The following is a 10,386-nucleotide window of genomic DNA, read 5'->3' as shown; positions in this document are numbered from 1 at the left end:
GGCAATAAAGTCACTTGCCCATAAAGACAGGTGGTCAAGGGGCGGAGTCAGGACTCAACCTATGGCTATCTGAACAAACTCTCAGCCATGACCCGCACGAGCCATTCCTGAGGGGTCTTTTGCTTGTGATCCCCCATCTCCTCACCTTGCCCCCGTCCCTAAACTGGGGAGGGTGGTAATGGTCTCTGCCCACAGGGTGCTCACTCCTGCTTCACTGATTCATGGGGCAGTGACGGCTGCACCCAAGGGCACTCAGCTGGGCCCAGTAGAAGCCGGACGGAAAGCGGGCCTTGGCACCCACTTACCATGGGCTAGCCTGAGCCTGCTGCCTGCCTCTGGGCTCAGGTGAGGGAGCCCAGAAAAGCCACTTCTTGTAAATTTTCTCCTCCTGTGTATTTTGGGCTGGCCAGCTTTCCAGAAGACACCTGTCTTTCTTTCCCGCCAGGTGTTCAGTGGTCTTGCCATCTCCCCTGGATCCACCAGCCCTGCCCCTGGTGAACCCTGGAGGCCTGGACTAGAAGGCTCCTAGGGAGGCCTGGTGCACTTCTGAGGGGTGGTCACCTTGCCCACTGGTCCAGAAGTCTCCCAGTCTTGGCCTCAGTGCATCTCCAAAATTCCTGCTTCGCTCCCCTGCCCTGCAGACCCCAACCTAGAGAGCCTCTGGGGCTTGTCAGAAACCTGGATCGCCAGAATCTGATGGGGCAGATAGGGTAGGGGCCAGGAAAGGTCACGTTCATCCGAGAGGCTCAGGCTGCTGTGTGCCACCAGGAAGGAGGGGCCTCCTGGCTTCCCCACTCCTGCAGAGGGCTGCGAGGCCCTGTCACCCAGCCTCGGGTGCGCCTGATGTCAGCTGTGTGGCTTTCTCTGACCCACCGAGCTGGGCTGCTGGGACATGAGGTGAAGGTCAGCCTCAGCTGAGGCCCTCAGCGACTGCTGCTGGCCTGGGGACTTGCTGGCCAGAATCCTCTGCACGTGGATGTCTTCCTCCCACCACACTGCCCCCCGCCCCGAACACCCATGGTCTTGACCTGAGAGACCTTTTTCCTTGCTGAGGTGTAAGGTGGTGGTGTCTTCTTCACATATGAGGGGCTGTGCCACGAATCCCTGAATGTGGAGGAGGCTGTGTGGTTGGTGAGAGAGCCCGGGCCAGGCAAGAAAGGCACCTGAATGTTTACTCTCCCCGGCCCTGTCCCGGGTACCCAGCTGGCGGGGGGCAGAAACACCTGGAACTCAAACTCAGGCCTTTGCCTGCTGCCACCGTGTTCTCCCTGCACCGTGTGTCCCACGCAAGGGGAACACCTCCCGGGCCTTGGAGGCTCCCTCCTGTATACGGTACATATGCACCCTCTGTGGGTTTCCGTTGTTCTTTGTTTCTTTTTGCTTATAGCAGTATTAGGTTCATAGCAAAATCGAGAGGAAGGGTTGGAAATCTCACACGCATGCCCCACCCCCACATGTGCACGGCCTCTCCCGCCAGAGCCCTGCTTGTCACTTCACAGTGTCATACAGGGTAGTTTCACTGCCCTAACATCCCCTCTGTGCCACCTATTTTTTTTTTAAAACTCTCCTACATTTTGAGAATGGAGATGTTTTTACTGGGGTTTCTGCCAATTTAAAAATCATGCATAGAAGTCCCTTGTTAACGGCCCCTCCTATTCCGAGGATGACCACTGCTAGGAGCGCTGGTGTGTATTTCCTTCTCTTCGTTTTATCTTCTCCTTTTATGTTTTTGTAAACATATGCCACCCTGTGATTATGGGGGTCAATCACATGAGAAGTTACAAGGGCCAGGACCAAGAGCTGGCACTGACAGAGTGCCTACTGTGTGCCTGGCCTTTAATTCTCACAGTGCCTCTGTGAGGCAGTCATGATTTGTGCCTCTGCCTCACAGCCGAGAAGGCTGAGTCTCAGAGGTCCCAGGGATAGTAGTGTCAGAGCTGGGATCTGAGCCCAAGTCTCTGGGCTAAGAGCTCCGCACTTGGAAAGCGTCTTGGTGTGTGAGGAATTCCGCCCTTGCATCACGACCCTGGGGATGGAGACTCTGGGCCTGCATGGGAAGGGTCTGAGGAAAGAGCTTGTCCGGTGGCTGGGCCCCCAAAGGTGGAGAGAGAGGCCTTAGCAGCCTGCAGTGTGGCTCCTTCTCTTCTCAGGCATGGTTCCTAGAGGACCCGGGAACCTGGGGGAGGGAATGATTATCCCATCTTCCAAGTCTACATCCACAGGATGTGTGGGCAGAAAGGATACACCCGCTCAGAGGAATGTATCGTGCACACTCGCACACCCACACCCTTGCCCTCAGGACACCCAAAGCTCCCTCTGGTCTGTTATCTCAGCTGAGCCTCACATCAGGGCCGCCTGCTCTCGTTGCCCATGCTGCGCGCTGCACAACGGCCAGGGGCACCCGCCACGTGGACTGCGATGTGAACGGCACACCCTGGAGTAGTCTAACACAGTGGCACTGGTCCCTGCTCACAGGGACCTGGGAGTGAGCCAGTGAGACTTGGCCCATTTTAGAGCTGGTGGAAACTGATGCTCAGACACAGCCAGGGGCTGACTTCCCCATGGGTCACGGAGTGAGTCAGAGGTTGGAACAAGATCTGTGTCATCTTTTATCTCCCTTCCCCCGGCATTTCTAAAAGAATTTTTTTCTTCCTAAAACTTTGGTTTACTTTAAAGACAAATCATATTCAAACTTCTATCTTTCTATTTATTTATTTATTTATTCATTCATTTATTTATTTTTTAGAGTTTCAGATAATTTGTGTATGAGGCAAATTTTTTATGGATTAATCATGGGCATGAATCTGCTTGAGGATGATGCTTGGGTGTCTTGCTGGCTGTGTATCCTATGCCTCCATCTTGGCCAGAAGTCTCTTTCTATTTATTTTTGAAGAGGAGCCATTTTCACATGATACAAAATCTTAAGAGTACAAAAGAGCACAAGGAGAAAGTTGCTCCCCCTCCCCCGCCACCCCCCAGGCAGCACTGTGGCTGTGTTGTGTACCCTTCCAGAGATGGTTGTGCCCTTTACACAAAAATGGGCACATCAGATGCTAACCACACCTCGCCACTTTCACTTTATACGCCCACAATATATCCAAACACTTCAGGCTGTTTGATTCTTCATTTTGCTGTGAACAGGATTCTATTATGTGGAGGCCTTGGAAGTCAAGGGTGTTCACTGCGGCCGCTTCTGATCTCTCATGAGAGCAAACACAAGCGCTGGATGAGTCCCTTACATGTGTTTCGTTTCACAAGTCCGAAACCGGCACCTGGAGGATAAATTCTTTATTTTTTTAAAAGTGAAATATTTCATTTTTCAAACAAAACTAAAGCACAGGCCAGCACTCAATCCGCTGAGCCATACCAGCCCGGGCCACTGTTCCATATTATTTCACAGCTTGCTTAGTGGCTCACTATATGTGGTTGATTGCAAAAATGGCCACAGCCCTTCAAACCTCCCTGTTTCTGTGCCCTTCCTAATGGGATGGTACAGTTTCTCCCATCAAGAGGAAGAGTCTATTTCTCCCTGCCTTGAATCTGGACTTGGTCATATGCCTTGTTTTGTCAAGTAGAATGTGGCAAAAGTGATGATATGCCAGTTCTGCCCCTAGGCCTCAAGAGACCTTGCATGCTTCTGCTAGCTCTTTCAGAGCCTTGCTGCCCACTGTGAATAAGCTGAACTAGTCTGCTGGATGATGAGAGGCATGTAGAGCAGGGCAGAGTCAGCCCAGTTGCCCCAGCCAAGGTCCCAAAGAGCAAAGAGCCCAGCCACAAGCAGCAAAGCTGCCTCCCCAGTCCAGAGCTGGTCATAGGCGCACGTAGGAGCTCAGCAGAGACCAGAGAGCAGCCCGGACGAACCCAGCCTAATTGTTGACCCTCAGAATCTCAGGCTCATTAGCTAAATAAGTAGTTTTTTCAAGCCACCGAGTATATTTTATGGATCTTTTATGCAGCTTTGTCAAGGCGATAGGTCACTGATACAATGTATCCCTGAAATATTTCCCCAACAGACATCTGGGCCAACTGCATCCTTTCTCATAGCTACAAAGTATTTCATTTGTGTGGAGGTACCATGATTTATTTTTTCCAGTGACTTCTTGGTGGACTTTTGGGTTGTTTCTTTGTTTTTGTGCCTCTGTCTCCTCATCTGTAAAGTAGGTCTGATAACCCTGCTTTGAAATTAATTTGTAAGAATTAGCATAGGTGAGCCCTGGCCAGATAGCTAAGTTGGTTGGAATGTTGTTCCAATACGCCAAGGTTGCGGGTTCAGTCTCTGGCCAGGGCACATATGAGAGGCAACTGATGACTATACAAATAAGTGGAACAACAAATTGATGTCTCTCTCTCTCTTTCAAATTAAAAAAAAAATTAGCTTAGGTGACTCTGAGCTAATGGCTCACACAATGATGGCTGACACTTAGAAAGCGCCCAACATGTGTTTTCTCACCTTCCTCTTTCCCGTGGGTCAGTTCCCACTCAGACAGGAGTGGCAAACAGGCTCGTCTCAGTGCCAGTTTGCCCGGTTGGCTGCTCCCTCCAGCTTGCACTGGGCAGGATCCTGAGGCCATGTCTGGGTCAGAGGGAAACAGTGCTGTGATTGGTCAGTGGTGCCAGCCCCTTGTGTGAGGTGGGAGTGGCAAGAGAGGGATGTGTGTGTTCCGTCACATATGTCTCCATCTGAGCCGAAGTGGGTTTTGCTTCTATTCATTCAGAGGACGCTGAGAGGCCAAATGACCTTCAATACCTAAGAGGAGGGCCCTGGGAGGATTTGGATCCAACTTGCTGTGTGACCCTGGACAACTGCCCCTTTCTTCCTGTACTTCAGTTTCCCCATTGGTACAATGCTCAAGTTGGTGACAGAGGCGGGAGTCAATCCCAGGTCACAGGACTCCCTTACTATCCCTCTGTGCCTGGTGGCTGAACGCTCACAGGGAGATCTGGCCTGGAAGCATGGCTTGCCCATGCTGTGGGCCTACAGGCCTCCTGAATGTCCCGTAGATTCCCGCCGATGTTTCCCCGGGACGAGATAACCTGGGAAGCCACTTGCTGGGGATGGCAACCAGGTTGAAAATCCTCAACAGCACTGTGCCCCTCCCACTTACATTCACCCTGAGGACTAGTCCTTTGTGTTGGGGGAGGTCCTAGCTTTTTGTGCTGAGGGGCTCCTCTTTTGTTTATATTTATCCTTTCTCAGGAAATGGTCCATAGGATAGATTTTTTTCCATTTTATTGAATTTACTGGGGGTGACATTGATTAACAAAATTATGTCGGTTTCAGGGGTACAATCCCATAACACATCATCTGTGTATTGTATTGTGTGTTCACCAGCCCCAGATGAGTCTCCTTCCATCCCGAGGGTCTCCTACTTTACACTCTACCTTGAGCAGTCCTGAGAATATATTTTGTATTTATCTACTACTTTTTCCAGAAAATCTGCAAGTAAAATTTCATTAAAATTCAAAAAAAGATTAAAAAAAGAATAGTATATTCTAATCTAGAATAGAATAGTATATTCAATTCTATATAGTCGAACATGGCAGAGCTAAAATAAATGACGTTCTGCATGACAAAATGAGGTTGAGAAAAAAGGTCTCTCTTGTGCACTCTCTCACACTGACTTCCCTGCCCCCATCGCTTGTGGCCTGATTCAGAGCTGGGTGGGCAGACACTTCTCCTTCCTTGCCCTCGGCAGACACGGCTAATCGATTACAGCGCTCTTCCTCCCTGAGCCTAATACAACCTCATTGTCCTTCTAGAGAGCCACCCTCCATTCAGCAAAGTGAAGAACTCTTTTCCATCCCCAGCTTAAAGGTACAGCCTTCCTGAGGATCAAGTTGTCCCAGGGAGGAGGCTGAGGCTTGGGTGGTAGGATTCCCAGCATTAGCCTATGGTGAGGTTAGGATCTGGGACTAGGAGAGAGAGGCATGTTTAACTCTGAAAAGTCAGCATTTCCAGAGACACACACACACCCCCTCCCACATCCTCCCCTCCCACATAAGTGTTCTTCTGCTTCAGTATTTCTTTTTTAAAAAATATTTATTTATTTATTCTTCAGTATTTCCAACAGCTTCCTTGTCCCTGTTTGAAGCTACAAGGGACCTGGCACTAAACTACTTCTCCAGATACGGATGGAGAATCTGAGGGACGGACTTCCCCACGCACCTTCTGGCAGGGACATGATGCTGTCTAGAAGTAGTTCCCCCCTCACCAAGCCTCAGTTTTCCTCCTCTGACGAGGGAGGAAGAGAATAATCCCACCTCTTAAATTGCTGGGCACCTTAAATGAGATAACGCATGACAGCCTCTGAGCACAGTGCCTGACACTGAGTAAGTGTTCACTTAAAAAGTGACTGCTATCATCATGGTCGTTGTTGTCGTCATCATCGTCATCATCACGACTTCCTCCCAGGCTCCACCTCCCTCTCCTATGGCCAGCTGCCTGGAGGAAGCAGTCCTGGGAGGCAGCCGTGCAGAGAATGGTGGTGGGAACTAAGCAGACAGCAGCTCCAGGGACTCTGACCTGGACTTCTCAGCGCTAACCCTTTCCCCTCCCCCACCCCATGCCAGCATCCCCGGCAAAATCACAGCACGTCCATCCCTCCCAGGCCTGACCACTTCTGGCCACAGTGGGGGCCGGATGCAAGGACCTAAGGGTCCTTGTTTACAGAGGCCAGGGAAGCAGGGCTAGTGCCTCGGGGCTTAGAGGAAGCCATATATACCTGCTCAGTCTGTGTGCCGGAGAATAGCAGTCTTCCTAAATGTGTCCTTGGGCAAAATGTTGTCAGATGGTCACCGAAGACTGCCCCGTATCACCTCCCACCTGCTCCACTGGGTCTCTCATTCCTCACTATACTTGCGCTGAGCACCCGACCAAGCCCTCCCGCCCCACTCAGTCTCCCAGGCTCAGCCATCCAGTCTGCACATGCGCAATGAACATGTGCTGGTAATTTCCACGAGGCCCAAACATATGATGTCTGTGCAAACATAAACCACTAAGTACAACCACTCTGTACACTTCTGTACATATTTGCTGAGAGGGATCCAGAGATAACTCTGGCACCTCAGGGAGCCCAAAGCCAAGGGGAGGAGGCTGCACAGGTGCAAACCATCTGCTTCCTGCTCCTCCCGGAGCTCTGGGGACCGACGCATCACAGGTATGGGTTAGGAAGCTGGGGGCCGGGGAGATATCACGTGGTGCCCACATCTACTGCAGCGATTGTCATCCGTTTTTAAAAAGACTTCATTTATTTATTTTTAGAGAGAGGAAGGGAAAAAGTGAGAATGAGAAACATCGATGTGAGAAAGAAACATTGATGGGTTGCCTCTCCTAGGCACCTCAACCGGGGACTGAACCCGCAACCCAGGCACACGCCCTGACCAGGAATCAAACCCGCCAGCTTTCATTTTGCAGGACGCCACCCAACCAACTGAGCCACACCAGTCAGGGCAATTTTCAACTTTCCATCTCATGGAACATATAAACGGATTGCTAAAATTCTGTGGCACACCAAAAAATATATATATTTGCCAGTCTGACAAAAAGGTATAATTTTGATTCATTTGTACCAGATGGCTATGGTTGTATTGGCCGCTGTCATTTTTTAAATTTGACAATTTAAGGGAAAAGAGGTCAGTGCCCCTGACTAAGTAGTCGGGAACTGCATATTTTAAAAATTCTTGCAGTACAACAATTAAAAATCGCTGGTCTAGTTGATTGTTGAGTCCTATGTGCTTTCTGCTGCCTCAAGTGTAACAGGCTCCAGGTGGGTTTATGTGGAGAGATTTAGGCTAAGAGGATGGGAGTGGGGGGTGGCATGGGCGGGGGGGAAGGAAGCACAGTGTCAGCTTAGTGGGCAGTAAGTAAGTTAGGGTGGTTGGCACTAAATTGTCTCAGGTTAGGGGGACAAGAAAGGGAGACAAGGACATAGGTGGGTCTGGGCCCCAAACTACGGGAGTGTCACCTGCACACCTGACCAAACCCTGCACCCCTAGCTGGGATACGGAGGAGTCAGACAGTCTCCCCACCCTGGGAGTTCACAAATGACCTTGTCGGTGAGTCAGACCCACAAGAGGGAAGCACAGGCAACTGAGGAGGGCCAGGGAGCCCTGACGCAGCATACAGCACCAAAGAAGGCTTTGGGGGGATGCAGGGCCTGCCTGGACCCGAAAAGACACACAGCCTGGTGAAAAGGGATGGAGAGGGCTCGGATGCAGAGAGGCAATGTGCGCCAAGGCTCTGAGGCTGGAGTGAGGTGTCTGAGGAGGCGGGGGAGGGGGAAAGTAGAATGGGATCCAGAGCCCAGGGAAGGGACCTGCCTCAGATGAGAGGAGGGGGCAAAAGGAAGAAAGATGCAGAGGCGGGGCTGTAAACGATGGGGGTGGAGTGTGGAATATTGAAGGGAATGAATGGCGGGAGATACCTTTGTTCTCCCCACACCCCTCACTCACTCTGCTTCAGCCACCCCACCTCCTGGCTGTTCCTCCAGTGTTTCTGCACACTCACTCCTGCCCTTGCACGTGCTCTACCCTCCGCCTGAAACGCCTTCCACCCTTGTCTGCAGGGCTCATTTCTTGTTATCGTTCCAGTGTAGGGAAAGATCCCCACCAGACATTTAGAGAAGTTGTGGGACCCACTTAAGGCCAGTCCTTGAACTTGGGTCTACAGATTCCAGGTCCTAAGCACAAAACCCTTGCACGTTCCTCAGTCCTCACCGTGACACCGCGAGGTAGGCAATATCATGCCTATTTTATAGGCAAGAAAATGGCACAGCCAGTGAGTGGCAGAGGCAGGACCTGACCCCAAGTCTGGGGACCATCTCTGCATTCCCTACATGTGTCCAGACATCTGCTGATTGATCATAAATGGAGAGGAGTCTTTTCTTTATCTCTTTTGGCCTTTTCCCCATTTCCGGGGACTTGGGAAGCAGCTTTGGAGTGGCAGCTATGCTGAAAAGAACAGGACATTCAGTGCCCGGCAGGAAATGCCTGGCATTGAGCTGAAGGTGGGAGCTGAGAATTGGTCGGCATCTCCATGCCTTCCTGCACGTCTGCATTGCGTTGTTGCTTGGAGACCTGGGAAGGCGGGAGTGGCCCCACCTCCGTGGTAGCCTTGTGTTGACTGTGGAGCTGAGGTGTAACTCTAGGCACTGTTTACAAACGGAAAGTGGCGGGAGTCCCAGGAGGGAAAATATCTCCTCATTGGCATCTAGTTACCTGTCTTTGATGTCTCTGGGCTTTGGGACAGGGTTATGGCTGTGAGGGCAGGGACACAGCCTTAGGAAGTGGTTGTTTCTTGGCAGCAGGAGGTAACATGTGGGGATCTTGCAGCATGTAGCCAGCATTCACAACCAAGGCCAAAGTCATGGTCTTCTGCCTGGGAAGACTACCTGGACACACAGTTACCTGCCAGCAGCACACACACAGGGGTTTGGGGAGCCCCACAGCTGAGGAATCCTGCAGCTTCTGTAGCATTTACCCAGCACCTGCTCCATATGGGACACACATGGGCCACAACATTGGCTGGGCGTGCTGCATTTGACCTTGGCAAGCTTCTTGACCTCCCTGAGCCTCAGTTGCCACGGTTGGATGATAGAAATAGGAGTACAGCCTCACAGTCTTGCAGGCAAGGATTAGGATGGATGCCAAAGCCTCGAGTGGGGCTGTTCCAACCACCAAACCCTCTTCAGGGACTAAGGCCTGTGTAGGTTTGTGCAAATTAAATCATTTGGGTTTCCCGAATCTTAGGATACTTTTATTGATTTCATGTCATAAACTGGATGGAATTGGAACTAAAGTCCACGTGTCTTCGGATTAAAATATATATGGGAGTTATTAATGAGTGTCACCCCAATAAATTTAATTTAAAAATACATGTAGAGAAGAAAAGAAGAAGAAGAAAAAGAATTCATGCTGATTACTCACAGTAGCCAAGACGTGGAAACAGCCAAGCTGTCCAACGATAGGGGAATGAATAAAGAAGCTGTGGTACTTAGCAACAATGAAATGTTGTTCAGCCGCAAGACAGAAGGAGACCCTGCCATTTGCGAGAATCTGCATGAACCTCGAGGGCATTCTGCTAAGTGCACTACGCCAGACGCAGGAAGAAAAGCACTGTGTGGTCTCACGTATATGTGGAGTCTAAAAGGTCGAACCCAGAGAAACAAGAGTTAGAGCGTTGGTTACGAGGGATGGGTGGCGAGAGAAATGGGGAGATATTGGTCAAAAGGTACAAACTTCCAGCTATAAGGTTAATAAGTTCTGGGGGTCTAATGTATAGCAATATGTCTCTATGGATATAAATATAGATATAGGTAAGAATTAGTTAACACTGTGTCCTATACTTGAATGCTGCTAAAAGAGTAGATGGTAAATGTTCTCACCACA

General features: G+C 50.5%; 1 long non-coding RNA gene across 1 annotated transcript; it reads right to left on the bottom strand.

The window, feature by feature from the left end:
• Nucleotides 1–2,761: 2,761 nt before the first annotated feature.
• On the bottom strand, nucleotides 2,762–6,894 carry LOC123479379 (uncharacterized). The gene is made up of 3 exons (XR_006654983.2): nucleotides 6,723–6,894; nucleotides 4,451–4,573; nucleotides 2,762–3,272 (listed from the first exon to the last, which is right to left on the bottom strand). It is a non-coding gene; the product is annotated as an uncharacterized lncRNA (long non-coding RNA).
• Between the last annotated feature and the right edge of the window lie 3,492 nt (nucleotides 6,895–10,386).

Source organism: Desmodus rotundus, chromosome 8, assembly GCF_022682495.2.
Source record: "Desmodus rotundus isolate HL8 chromosome 8, HLdesRot8A.1, whole genome shotgun sequence".
Lineage (NCBI taxonomy): Eukaryota > Metazoa > Chordata > Mammalia > Chiroptera > Phyllostomidae > Desmodus > Desmodus rotundus.
The sequence above is the reverse complement of the archived record's forward strand: the minus strand, read 5'-3'. Positions and strand labels throughout refer to the sequence as shown.